The sequence below is a fragment of the Balaenoptera ricei genome, chromosome 14 (assembly GCF_028023285.1).
Source record: "Balaenoptera ricei isolate mBalRic1 chromosome 14, mBalRic1.hap2, whole genome shotgun sequence".
In the NCBI taxonomy this organism is placed as follows: domain Eukaryota; kingdom Metazoa; phylum Chordata; class Mammalia; order Artiodactyla; family Balaenopteridae; genus Balaenoptera; species Balaenoptera ricei.
In genome coordinates this window covers 50,467,854-50,480,973 of record NC_082652.1, presented here as the reverse complement: position 1 = coordinate 50,480,973, position 13,120 = coordinate 50,467,854, and the positions used below count along the sequence as shown (strand labels likewise).

The 13,120-nt window shown below is 38.3% G+C and overlaps 1 pseudogene; it reads left to right on the top strand.

The window, feature by feature from the left end:
* Positions 1 to 7,602: 7,602 nt before the first annotated feature.
* On the top strand, positions 7,603 to 12,522 carry LOC132347353 (transcription factor IIIA-like; annotated as a pseudogene).
* Positions 12,523 to 13,120: the final 598 nt, after the last annotated feature.

The following is a 13,120-nucleotide window of genomic DNA, read 5'->3' as shown; positions in this document are numbered from 1 at the left end:
CTTGGAGTGCCAGGATGGAAGCCCTATCTCCAGTGTGGAGTGGGGTGCAGATGGGACACCTGGAACCCATACCATGAAAGAAGTTTGTCTCAGGAAGGCTGACACCATGGAAGGCAGATCAGAGTGTGGAAAGAAACTGCTCTTGAGATAGCCTTCAGGCCCTGAATTAAACCAACCCTAACCTCTGTCCTTCCAATGGATTTCCAGTTAAGCAAACTCTTATTTAATCTAGTTTTTCTGTGACTTGCAACCATGTTTCTGCTAATACACAGTCTTTGGCAATTTTTCAACAAATATGGATTCCTTTTATAATAAGACAGTAATTATTATATTCATTGATTCTAAGACATAATTTTTTTTTTTCATTTTAAAATCTCTGGAATTGGGATGTGTCATGGCATGTCATAGTTTAGTAGAACTTTCTTTTGTAGTGTATATTGAAAAAATGGTGTGTCTTATATTCAATAATAATTTAGACTTGATGAAAAAATATGATGTTTTACATTTGATAAAAGTTATTTTTAAGAACGATGGAATGTAAATGCTCAGGACACTTGGAAGGATATGGCTCATACTCCTAGGACTATATGGTGAGCTGGATGTCCCTGTAGTTTTGGAATGGTTCAAGAAGAAATTTAAAAACCTAGAACTTGGTTTTGCTGTACTGCTTAAAACTGATATAAACTAGACTGATACAGAACACTTAGTTCCACATATTGGAAATGGGAGCAAATCTTTTCCTTTCAAAGGATCTGTAGATCACTGCTTGGAATGGCCTAGCAATAGATGACTTTTCAATGTCTAGTTTTCTTTTTCTTGGACTCTATCATTTTTTATTACTTTAGTTTCAAATGGTTTCAAAATCAACCCCACCAATTTTACCATTTCAGGCTCTTCCACACATGAGTATTAATAATAATAATATCATACATTTTCTCCTCTATGTAGTATTTTTTAAAAACTTTGAAACGTATTTTTGGATCTATTATGTGATATGAATCCCATAGTATTTATGTGAGTTAGGCAGGTTATTATGATCCTTTTAGTGTTCAAGAGACTTGCGTGCTGTCATGGAGTAGTTAGTGGTAGAGGTGGACTTCCACTGGACTAGAAAGAAAGGGCTGAAATGAAATGAAGTTTTATTGCATGAAGTTATGATCTGTGTCATTAGCAAAGACAGAATACAATTTTAGAGTTTTTGAACCCTGGTTCAAGGTTATGGTCATCAATTCATGACCATCTTTCTACTCACATATATATTCCTGTCACTAAAAATGGTCATTGGTGACCTGAGGCCATTGTGATTCACCGGTTTTTAAAAAGCCCTATTTATTTTGCACTCACATCATGCTGTAAATAATTCAACAATGCACTATCCTAGGAACTAAGGTCTTAAGCACTATTATAATTTATTAGACTGATTTGAATTTTAAAAATGATTTGGAATGTGTCTTACATTTACATTTTTCTAAAAGGGATCCAGCAGAAGTTAAAGATAGGGGAATGATCATAAATTAGAAATTAGGAAGTAGTTAGAATGAATTCAGAGAAAAACCCCAGGTAACTACATTTTTTACTTCCAGTTGCTTTTTATAAAACTCTGCTTTTATAAGACTTTACTTCCAGTTGCTTTTATAAAACTGTGAATTACAGTCCCACGTCATTCAGCTACACTTACTATCTTTTGTTTAAATTATTTTTTCCCACATCCTCCTCTTCACTAGGCAATGCATTTCTGGAAGGCAGAGACTGAATCTTACTTTTCTCTCAGGTAAATTCTTTCTAGCATACTGCTTAGCGCTTCAAGACATGTTAGCTGGATGGCTGTGCAAGGAAAGATAAGGGATAGTCTTTATTTTCCTGGTGAAGTTAGTGGGTTCATCTGCTGAGAGTTAAGGATTAGGATCAGACTTGAGAACTTGAAAGCATGAAAGAAAAAGTTCTAAATTTTAGTCACAGGATTTCCAAGCAACACGGAGATTCCAGCTGAGGTTGGCAGCCGCAGGATTTGGGCTTGGATTTGGGGTGGGGCAGATGAGGAACTCTCCACTGCCTGCTGCTTCCATTTTATATAAGAGTGGCAGTGAATCAGACAGATGGAATATTTGGGTCTCTTAGCCTCAACTTCTGACTGATTTATGGCAGTGAACAGTAACCAACATTTTTAAAAGTTTAAGTATTTTACTTATCTTTTTTTGAGAAGCCCATTACGTAAAGCAAATACAACCATTACTATTCAGAACTACCTAGGAAAACAGGGCAATGCAGTGCCTTGTTTTATTTCCCTGGACAAGGCCCTGTAGCCTTCTAGGAAATTCACTGAAATAAAGATGCCTTCTAATAAGGAAAGAAAATGTTTTAGCTAAGTCATTAAAGTAAAACAAAGAAAACAAATTAAAAACTCCCCACATACACCCCAAATCCTGAACATAAAACAGTTCTATTTATTTAAAGGAATTGATACTTTCCCCTCATATAATCATAAAAATTTAGTTAATCAGGATAACAGACATAGACCATGACATTATTCTGATCATTTTAAGGAGGGGGAAAAGAAGTAAAGGAGATACAGAGTTCCCATGTGATTTAACTTGTGGATGGTTGAGGTGTAGAGAATGTCATTAGCATGGCTGTTTATAGGGTTGATCACAATTAGAGTCCACTTGGAGGTCCTTTTACCATCTCTGAGACTGTGGCCTGGAGAGGAAGACTATGAAAATAATTCCTAAAAGAATCAGGCAGTAGATAGAGGAAATTCAGACAGGAGGGTGAGAGGGTTGAAAATGCAAATCATTGAGCACTTGTAATTCAGGGGACTTGGGGGCTCTAGACCGCCCCCTTTTAAGATACAAAGTCCATAGTGGTTATAAACATGGTTTCACTGCATCCCACTCTTGAAAGGGTGAGTCTTTTGGTTGTCTTTGAGAGCAGGACAATTTATACTTGCTTTGATTTGTAAAAATTAATATTTGGTTTATGAAAGTTGCAAATCCAAACCCCAGTTTTTCCTTCATTTTAAAATTTGAACTTATAATTATTCTGCTTATAAATCTAGTCTATTTTAAAGATTAATTTTAAGGAGTATATATAAATTTAATATATTTAATTTTTTAAAAGCAGTTAAATTATCAGAACAAACACCTTCCCAGGCATTTATATTATTCTTAAAATCTATTAAATTATATTTATAAACATGAGGATTCTAAACATATTACTTATTCTGAATGTTACAATATTACTTATAAGTCCATAATTCTTTTATATATTTCTATTGAAAATCACAAGTCTAAATGAATTACCTAACTGCACGTTTAAAATAGGAATCACAAGATTCATCTGACTGATCCTTTATTCTCCATTATTACACTCAATGCCAATTACACATATGTTTTTTCTAACATTTAGCACAAGAATATTATATATTGAATTTACCTTTTCACCTTCTTCCCTTAATCTAAAAGTTTTCCCTGGGTGGGGGGGGGGCGGTGGTGCGGGGAACAAAGAGAAAAATTTCAAGCCGGTAAATTGAGGTTACTCTACTAAGACTTTCTTAGATGGACAAGGTTGCATATCTGATGTAATTTTGTTTGGATCACAGGATGTTTGTTGTCCTGAGACACTGCCAAGGCCTTGGGGCAGCGTGAGCCCTGTGTATAGTGACTTTAACAGGTCCTGACAAGAGTAGTATCTCAGCCCACTCAAGTCCCAGTTCAGTTTATACAAAATCCAATTCTTCCTCCTTGCAGTTGCTTTACCAATTAATAGGAATCAACTAATCTCTTTATCCCTTGAGTCTATTCTGAATTTGTCTCATATTTTTCTAACCTGATAGGGTCCAAACTTTTATAAATATTTAAATAATATCTGATTGGATTCTGCATATTCCTCATGGCTTTGCCTGGTTCTTTAGGTGCAACACTGTAGTCATATTAATGATGGATAAGACCATTTGATTTAACCTGGATGTCCCCCAAAGCAGACCCTGAGACAAGGACTGGAGTTTAAGTAGGATGTAAAGCAAACTGGGAAGGGAGACAGAGAATGAAGTCAACTATTAAGAAGTGTATCACCAATCCAGTTATCACTGTGGGCTACTGGAATTTAATGCCAATGAGGAAACTCTGGGAGCCAGTGTAGAACATGCATCTCAGAGTCATCTATTCCAAGGGTGAGGGAGCTGGGGCATTTATACGCCAATTCCTGTTGCTCATGGGTTGAATGCTGTTCCTGGAGGTCATTAATTCTCAGCACTTTAAGTCTACTGCACACAAGGGCAAAATACCTTCAGTAGCCAAGAATGCTCTCAGGCAAAGGAATACAGGAGCTGAGTTGGTAGGAGCATGAGTCTGCCTGTCTTTTTCTTCCTTCAGAGCTTCAATTGCACTTAAAAACAACAAGCCAATTTCATCATTCTTAAACACTGTTACCCTCAAATCTTCTAAATGCTGGAGCTACTGCATCATCCAATACATCCTCTTCCATCTGTATCATGCCCCAGTTCATTCTTGCTGAGTGGCTTATTAATTGGGTTGCCACAGCATGTCTGGGATTGTTACCACTCCACTTACCACCAGTAATGGACCCCTCATTGTCTTTTGGCTAGTGAGTCATTCAGTTCTAGAGTCCCAGCCTGAGGATCTGCTTCTCAGGACCTCTTATCTCACTAACTGTCTTAATTTAAGCTTTCACAGAAGTAGACTCTTAGAAAAAGATTGCAGTGCAAAAAGTTTATTTGGGAGGTGAAGCAAACCTCAGTAGGAGAATTGGGCAGTAAGACAGGGAGGGACGACAGCCAATAAAAAGGTACATTGTCCAGCCAGGTACCACTGTGGGCTACTTGGTGCAATCCCACGGGGGTGGATGGTCCTTTGGGAGCTTATGTAGAACACACACTTCAGTGTTATCTGCTCCCTTCCAGGGTAAGGGATTTGGGGCATTTATTTACTAACTCCCTTCCGCATTAGTGGAGAGCTCCTGTAGAGGGAGGCTAATTCCCTGGCATTTTTGGCCTGCTGCATAGTGGCTAGAAAAAGCCCTTAGGGAAAGGAACACAGGTGCTGGCCACATGCACCAAGTGGTAAGGTCGAGGGATATTAATGGGGTACTCACTAGCATCCCTTACGCTATTTTTTCCCACTTAAGATATTTGCTCTAATTTGATGTTAGGTATTTATATAAAATAAGAATATTTAAAGATCAAAAAAACTAATTAAAATATCCAAAATTGCCAAACCTTTTAAAATAACTATGAGGCATTTTCAGAGTGCTGGATAGTAAGTGTGAATTTGCAGGAGAGGACAGATTTGCTAAGCTGAGTTATTTAAGCTAAATTATTTATTTTTACTTCTACTAATAAGACTCCCAGATGTAGATGTAAAGGAATAGAATAAACATGTTTCTTGGATCACTAGAGAAAGGAAAGAATATGAGTCATGTGTATATAGACAGATGATGATTTGTTTAGAGAGGCATTAACACTGCTGGGCATTAATATACCTATTTTAGAATAAGTAAATGAACTAGCACTGAGGGTTGAGACCCTTCTGGTACCATGTGATTGTAACAATGGAAATAGGAAAGTTTTACTTTAATATTTAGCATTATTGAATTAAATTTTTTTTAAAGGAACATGTTTGGTAGAGATTAAAGGAAATTATTACTGATAATACACGAACCAGGGCTGGTCTTACGTTAAGGTGATGACCATAATGAAACTTCTGGTTATCTAAAATTTTGTAAACACCAAAGTCGAAAGTGAGGAACATAATATCAGTTGTCAATAAAACTTTTTAAAACAAAATTTTATGTCCGAGCCACTTTCTAATTACATACATATTCTGAAGATATCATAAGGAAGTGTAATTAATTACGGTTAGGTATTTGGATAAAGTAATAGCCATAACAATACAAATAATTTTTCTGTGTGTAGGAAAAGCAGAACTGGTTCTTCTGATTTCCAAAATCACTTAGCAATTTTCACTATTACATGTCAAGCATTAGGTTTTTAATTTACTGAAATCTATAATGTCATTTGGCATCTATTATGTGCAAAGCATTCTTCTGGGCACTATGGATAATACAAAGTCAAGTTCCATAGTTGCTGCCTACAGGATGCTTATGGACCAATATGAGATAAAACTCAACTCAGTTAGTTATAAAACAATGGGGATCCTTCAGACCTTTGTAGAGAGAAGAGGCGTCATTTGACTTCAACAATGGGGCTAGTGACTCTACCATAAAACTAGGTCCTGAATGAAACTATTGGCTGCTGAAAGAAATTATAGGCCACACATGGTTATAAGAGTGAATGGGAACCCCTGAGAAGAGTTTCTGAGTGGTCCTGTAAAATATAAAGGCTGCTAGAAAGATTCATCCCAAATGGAATCCTCTTAGGCAGGAAGTGCTCCCATTTGGAAGAAAGCTGGTGTCCTCTTCACAGCTTCTCTACATGGCCGCAGGTATGGGGTGGAGATGCCTATGAACACTCGATACACTGAGTATATCTTGGCAAAGTAAATTCTAGGAAAGGAGTTGAGTTTCTGCTAGATCCTTGGTCTGCATGAAGCCAATTTATATGAGCCATTAGCTGTGATTACAGTTGATTGTCCTGGCCTAGTTGCCTAGTAGTCAGTAAATAGAGCTGCTTCATTATCCACTTTGTGGAATTACTGGTGAGACAGTAGTCCTGTCCAGCTCTGCGTGTCATGGTATTAAGTAAGCAGGCAGCCAGCCTGGAGGAACTTCTCTCCACTGTCACCACAGCCTCCCCAAACCCTCTCCTGAATGGAAGCCAGGTCTGAGGCTTACCCACCCTGTCATCCCCTGTAGAACTGCTTAGAAAGTGGGGAGCAAATGAGTCCTGTGTAATATGCTTTCAAAAGAGCAATAAACAAAGCTCAACCTGATCAGGAGGAAAAGCTAACATTTCTTTCAGTTACCTTGCTGGGTGTGAATTTTTTTTAAGGCAGAAACAAAACCCAGACCATAATTTGTATTTGTGCCTTGACTAACTGTTAGAAGAAAATGGGGCAATCAGCACATTCAGGGCAGGAGAGAGACAAACTTTAATTGATGAGTCTGCTATTCAGAGTAGAATAAATTGGTTGGAGTGAAAAAAAGTACTGAATGTAGGACAACACAACAATCACTGATAAAGAGAATCAAAAAGTATTTATATTTTAAAAGTAATTTGTCTTAAGCTTTTTTTTTTTAAGGAAAACTTTTTATTTAAACATGAGGCTCTACAAGCTCAATACCACATTTTTAGATTGGAAAGGGATCTGATTTGCAAGATAACCTGATAGACATTCTTTAATATGCTGTATTTTCCTGCCAGACAGCTGTAGCAGCCCCTGGACTTATTCATCCAAACCCCTAAATTTGAAGGGTAGTGAATTCACTTAAGGAAAATAAAAGGCTTTATCCATACATCTTTCAATAATCTCCAGAGTTGGTCTGCTTGAGTGGCTGGTAGCTCTGCGGTAGCGTTCTTGAGGTCAGTTGAGATCATAGGTAATCTTCCTTGAAGCGATGAAAGATCATTTTATAAAACCAGTTCATGTTTTGGAACAGCTAGTTATTTTTGCTTAAAAGAAGGTGGCAATGAGGAAATTCTACAAGGTATGAGGAAAAGTACAACGTGACAATACGCTGCTGTCTTTTCATATTGTATGCATATTTCAGTGCATCTGTCATTTGGAATGTGGTCTTCTCCAGGTCAAAGATCAAAAGGTTTAAATATGTGTGACTCAGCATCTTACATACTCATGGCTTTTAATGTTGATTTAAAATAAACACTTACACAATATAAGGCATGTATGACAGACTTTCTTGTGTGTAAAGCATTATATTAATTAAAGGTCATAGCCACATCATTCTGTACTTTAGGAATTTAGATAATGATTCTCCTCTCGTTTCTTTTGTCTGCTACCAATTTTAATGTAGTCCAGTGATAAATGTTTAAGAATATGTGCTTGCAGTGTTCTGATAAAAATGACTATCAAATGTGAATACACTCCACACGTCCTTCATATTCCATCACTCGTTATTGGAGGAAAAAATGTGAATAGTTTATTGGTAAAAAGTTCAATTAATCTGCTGACAACTTAAATCATGCCTAATGGTTCCTAAGGATGTGGGGCTTTGGGGAAAAAAAGGTATGCTCTTTGTTGATAAGAAGAGTGACTCCCTGAAGGACCAAGAATATAATTTCACCTCCTACAGAAAAAGTCAGCACACAATTATCAAATCTGTTTCCTCGCAGTGTAATTATCTCAGGTAAACATTTCTTCTTTCATAACATTTATAACCGTTTGGTAACTCTAAATGTACCAGTTTTATGTGGATTCATCCACAGATATGTAATAAAGTAATATAGTTTGTTTAAAATTCTTTTTTAGGGCACCTTCAAGATGGAGGAGGAGTAAGACGTGGAGATCACCTTCCTCTCCACAAATACATCAGAAATACATCTACATGTGGAACAACTCCTACAGAACACCTACTGAACGCTGGCAGAAGACCTCAGACTTCCCAAAATATGCCCTCAGGCGACCTACATGCAGAGGCGGGGCCAAATCCAAAGCTGAACCCCAGGAGCTGTGTGAACAAAGAAGAGAAATGGAAATTTCTCCCAGCAGCCTCAAGAGCAGCGGATTAAATCTACACAATCAACTTGATGTACCTGCATCAGTGGAATACCTGAATAGACAACGAATCATCCCAAAATTGAGGCGGTGGACTTTGGGAGCAACTGCAGACTTGGGGTTTGCTTTCTGCATCTAATTTGTTCCTGGTTTTATGTTTATCTTAGTTTAGTATTTAGAGCTTATTATCATTGGTATATTTGTTTATTGATTTGGTTGCTCTCTTCCTTTTTTTATCTTTATATATATATATATATTTTTTTTCTTTTTCTCTTTTTGTGAGTGTGTATGTGTATGTTTCTTTGTGTGATTTTGTCTGTATAGCTTTGCTTTTGCCATTTGCCTAGGGTTCTGTCTGTCCATTCTTTTTCTTTTTGTATAGTTTTTAGTGCTTGTTATCATTGGTGGATTTGTTTTTAGGTTTGGTTGCTCTCTTCTTTCTTTCACTCTTTTTTAAATTATTTTTAATTTTTTATTCTTAGTAATTTTTTCTATTTTAATAACTTATTTTATTTTATTTATTTTTTCTTCCTTCCTTCCTTCTTTCCTTCCTTCCTTTTCTTTCTTTCTTTCTTTCTTCCTTTCTTTCTTTCTTTCTTTCTTTCCTTTCTTTCTTTCTTTCTTTCTTTCTTTCTTTCTTTCTTCTTTCCTTTCTTCCTTTCTTTCTTTCTTTCTTTCTTTCTTTCTTTCTTCTTTCCTTTCTTCCTTTCTTTCTTTCTTTCTTTCTTTCTTTCTTTCTTTTCTTTCTTTCTTTCTTTCTTCCTTCCTTCCTTTCTTTCCTTCTTTTCTTTCTTTCTTTCTTTCTTTCTTCCTTCCTTTCTTTTCTTTTCTTTTCTTTTCTTTCTTTCTTTCTTTCTTCTTTCTTTCTTTCCTTCTTTCTTTCTTTCTTTCTTTCTTTCCTCCCTTTTCTTCTGAGCCATGTGGCTGACAGGGTCTTGGTGCTCTGGCCAGGTGTCAGACCTGAACCTCTGAGGTGGGAGAGCTGAGTTCAGGACATTGGTCCACCAGAGACCTCCCAGCCCCACATAATATCAAATGGCAAAAGCTCTCCCAGAGATCTCCACCTCAACGCTAAGCCCAGCTCCACTCAACAACCAGCAAGCTACACTGCTGGACACCCTATGCCAAACAACTAGCAAGACAGGAACACAACACCACCCATTAGCAGAGAGGCTGCCTAAAATCATAATAAGGTCACAGACACCCCAAAACACACCACTGGGCGTGGTCCTACCCACCAGAAAGACAAGATCCAGCCTCATCCACCAGAACAGAGGCACCAGTCCCCTCCACCAGGAAGCCTACACAACCCACTGAATGAACCTTAGCTATTGGGAGCAGACGCCAAATACAACGGGAACTACAAACCTGCAGCCTGCAAAACGGAGACCCCAAACACAGTAAGTTAAGCCAAATGAGAAGACAGAGAAATACACAGCAGATGAAGGAGCAAGGTAAAAACCCACAAGAACAAACAAATGAAGACAAAATAGGCAGTCTACCTGAAAAAGAATTCAGAGTAATGATAGTGAAGATGATCCAAAATCTTGGAAGTAGAATGGAGAAAACACAAGAAACGTTTAACAAGGACCTAGAAGAACTAAAGAGCAAACAAACAATGATGAACAACACAATAAATGAAATTAAGAATTCTCTAGAAGGAATCAATAGCAGAATAATTGAAGCAGAAGAACGGATAAGTGACCTGGAAGATAAAATAGTGGAAATAACTACTGCAGAGCAGAATAAAGAAAAAAGAATGAAAAGAATTGAGGACAATCTCAGAGACCTCTGGGACAACATTAAACGTACCAACATTTGAAATATAGGGGTTCCAGAAGAAGAAGAGAAAAAGAAAGGGACAGAGAAAATATTTGAAGAGATTATCGTTGAAAACTTCCCTAATATGGGTGAAGAAATGTCAATCAAGTCCAGGAAGCACAGAGAGTCCCATACAGGATAAATCCAAGGAGAAACATGCCAAGACACATATTAATCAAACTATCAAAAATTAAATACAAAGAAAAAATATTAAAAGCAGCAAGGGAAAAGCAGCAATTAACATACAAGGGAATCCCCATAAGATTAACAGCGGAACTTTCAGCAGAAACTCTGCAAGCCAGAAGGGAGTGGCAGGACATATTTAAAGTGATGAAAGGGAAAAAGCTACAACCAAGATTACTCTACCCAACAAGGATCTAATTCAGATTTGACAGAGAAATTAAAACCTTTACACACAAGCAAAAGCTAAGAGAATTCAGCACCACCAAACCAGCTCTACAACAAATGCTAAAGGAACTTCTCTAGGTAGGAAACACAAGAGAAGGAAAAGATTACAATAACAAACCCAAAACAATTAAGAAATGGTAATAGGAACATACATATTGATAACTACATTAAATGTAAATGGATTAAATGCTCCAACCAAAAGACAAAGACTGGCTGAATGCATACAAAACAAGACCCATACATATGCTGTCTACAAGAGATCCACTTCAGACCTAGGGACACATACAGACTGAAAGTGAGGGGATGGAAAAAGATATTCCATGCAAAAGGAAATCAAAAGAAAGCTGGAGTGGGCACTCCAGCCCTGCCCCACTCCGCTGGGGCCGCACTCCCGGAAGTGCAGTGGGGTCACGCGTAGGATCTCCTGGAGGAGTTGGTCAGCATCAGTTCACAGCACATGGCTCAGCACATGGCTGAGTGTCTGGCACCAGGCATCCTAGAGCCAGCCTGACTTGGTTGCTGAGGCGGTGTCATCCCTGACCATTGCCGACATGTTCCTTGCAGCCAGTGAGAGCCTAGCCCCGGCTCCCCCTCAGAGGTTCATCTGCTCCTTCCCCAACTGCAGCCCCAATTACAACAAGGCCTGGAAACTAGACTCGCACCTGTGCAAGCACACAGGGGAGAGACTATTTGTTTGTGACCATGAAGGGTGTACCAAGGCCTTCGTCAGTGACTACCACCTCAGCCGCCATGCCCTGTTCACACCAGAGAAAAGCCCTTTGTACAGCTAGTGGCTGTGATCAAAAATTCAACATAAAATCAAACTTGAGAAACATTTTGAAAGCAAACATGAAAACCAGCAAAAACAATATGTATGCAGTTTTAAGGTTGTAAGAAGACCTTTAAGAAGCATCAGCAGCTGAAAATCCATCAGTGCCAGCACAACAGCGAACCACTGTTCAGGTGTACCCACAAAGGATGTGGAAAACACTTTGCTTCCCCCAGCAGTCTGAAGGGACATGGGAAGGTCCACGAGGGCTATATATGTCAAAAAGAATGTTCTTTTGTGGCACAAACATGGACAGAGCTTCTGGAACTTGTGAGAGAAACCCATAAAGAGGACATAACATGTGATGTGTGCCAGAAAACATTTAAGTGCAAGGATTTCCTGAAGCAGCACATGAGAATTCATGCCCCGGAGAGGGATGTGTGTCAGTGCCCCAGGGAAGGCTGTGGCTGCACCTAAACCATTGCGTTCACCCTCCAGAGCCACATCCTCTCGTTCCATGAGGAGGAGCGCCCATTTGTGTGTGAGCACGCTGGCTGTGGCAAGACATTGGCCATGAAGCAGAGCCTCAGCAGGCAGGCTGTTGTGCATGACCCTGACAAGAAGAAAATGAAGCTCAAAGTGAGACCATCTCGTGAAAAACGGAGTCTGGCCTCTCAGCTCAGTGGGTACACCCCTCTTAAAAGGACACAGGGCCAGGGTGTGTCTTTGCCCAGAAATGGGGAGTCGCTGAACTGCACTGAGGGCAAGGTGCCCTCTGCCGTGGTGACGCTGGCCCCAGCTACACACCAGACTGCTTTGTTTGAAGGACTGCAGACCAGCCAGCTCAGTTATTTTCTCTCAGAAGCACGTTTTTATTAAAATCACTGGTGCAGAGCATTGGAAAAAAAAAAAAAGTAGAGTAGCAATTCTCATATCAGACAAAATAGACTTCAAAATAAAGACTATTACAAGAGACAAAAAAGGAAACTACATAATGATTAAGGGATAAATCCAAGAAGAAGATATAACAATTGTAAATATTTATGCACCCAACATAGGACCACCTAAATACATAAGGCAAATGCTAACAGCCATAAAAGGGGAAATCGACAGTAACACAATTGTAGTAGGGGACTTTAACATCCCACTTTCACCAATGGACAGATCATCCAAAATGAAAATAAATAAGGAAACACAAGCTTTAAATGATACATTAAACAAGATGGGCTTAATTGATATTTATAGGACTTTCCATCCAAAAACAACAGAATACACTTTCTTCTCAAGTGCTCATGGAACATTCTCCAGGATAGATCATATCTTGGGTCACAAATCAAGCCTTGGTTAATTTAAGAAAATTGAAATCATATCAAGTATCTTTTCTGATCACAATGCTATGAGATTAGAAATCAGTTACAGGGGAAAAAAACATAAAAAACACAAACACATGGAGGCTAAACAATATGTTACTAAACAA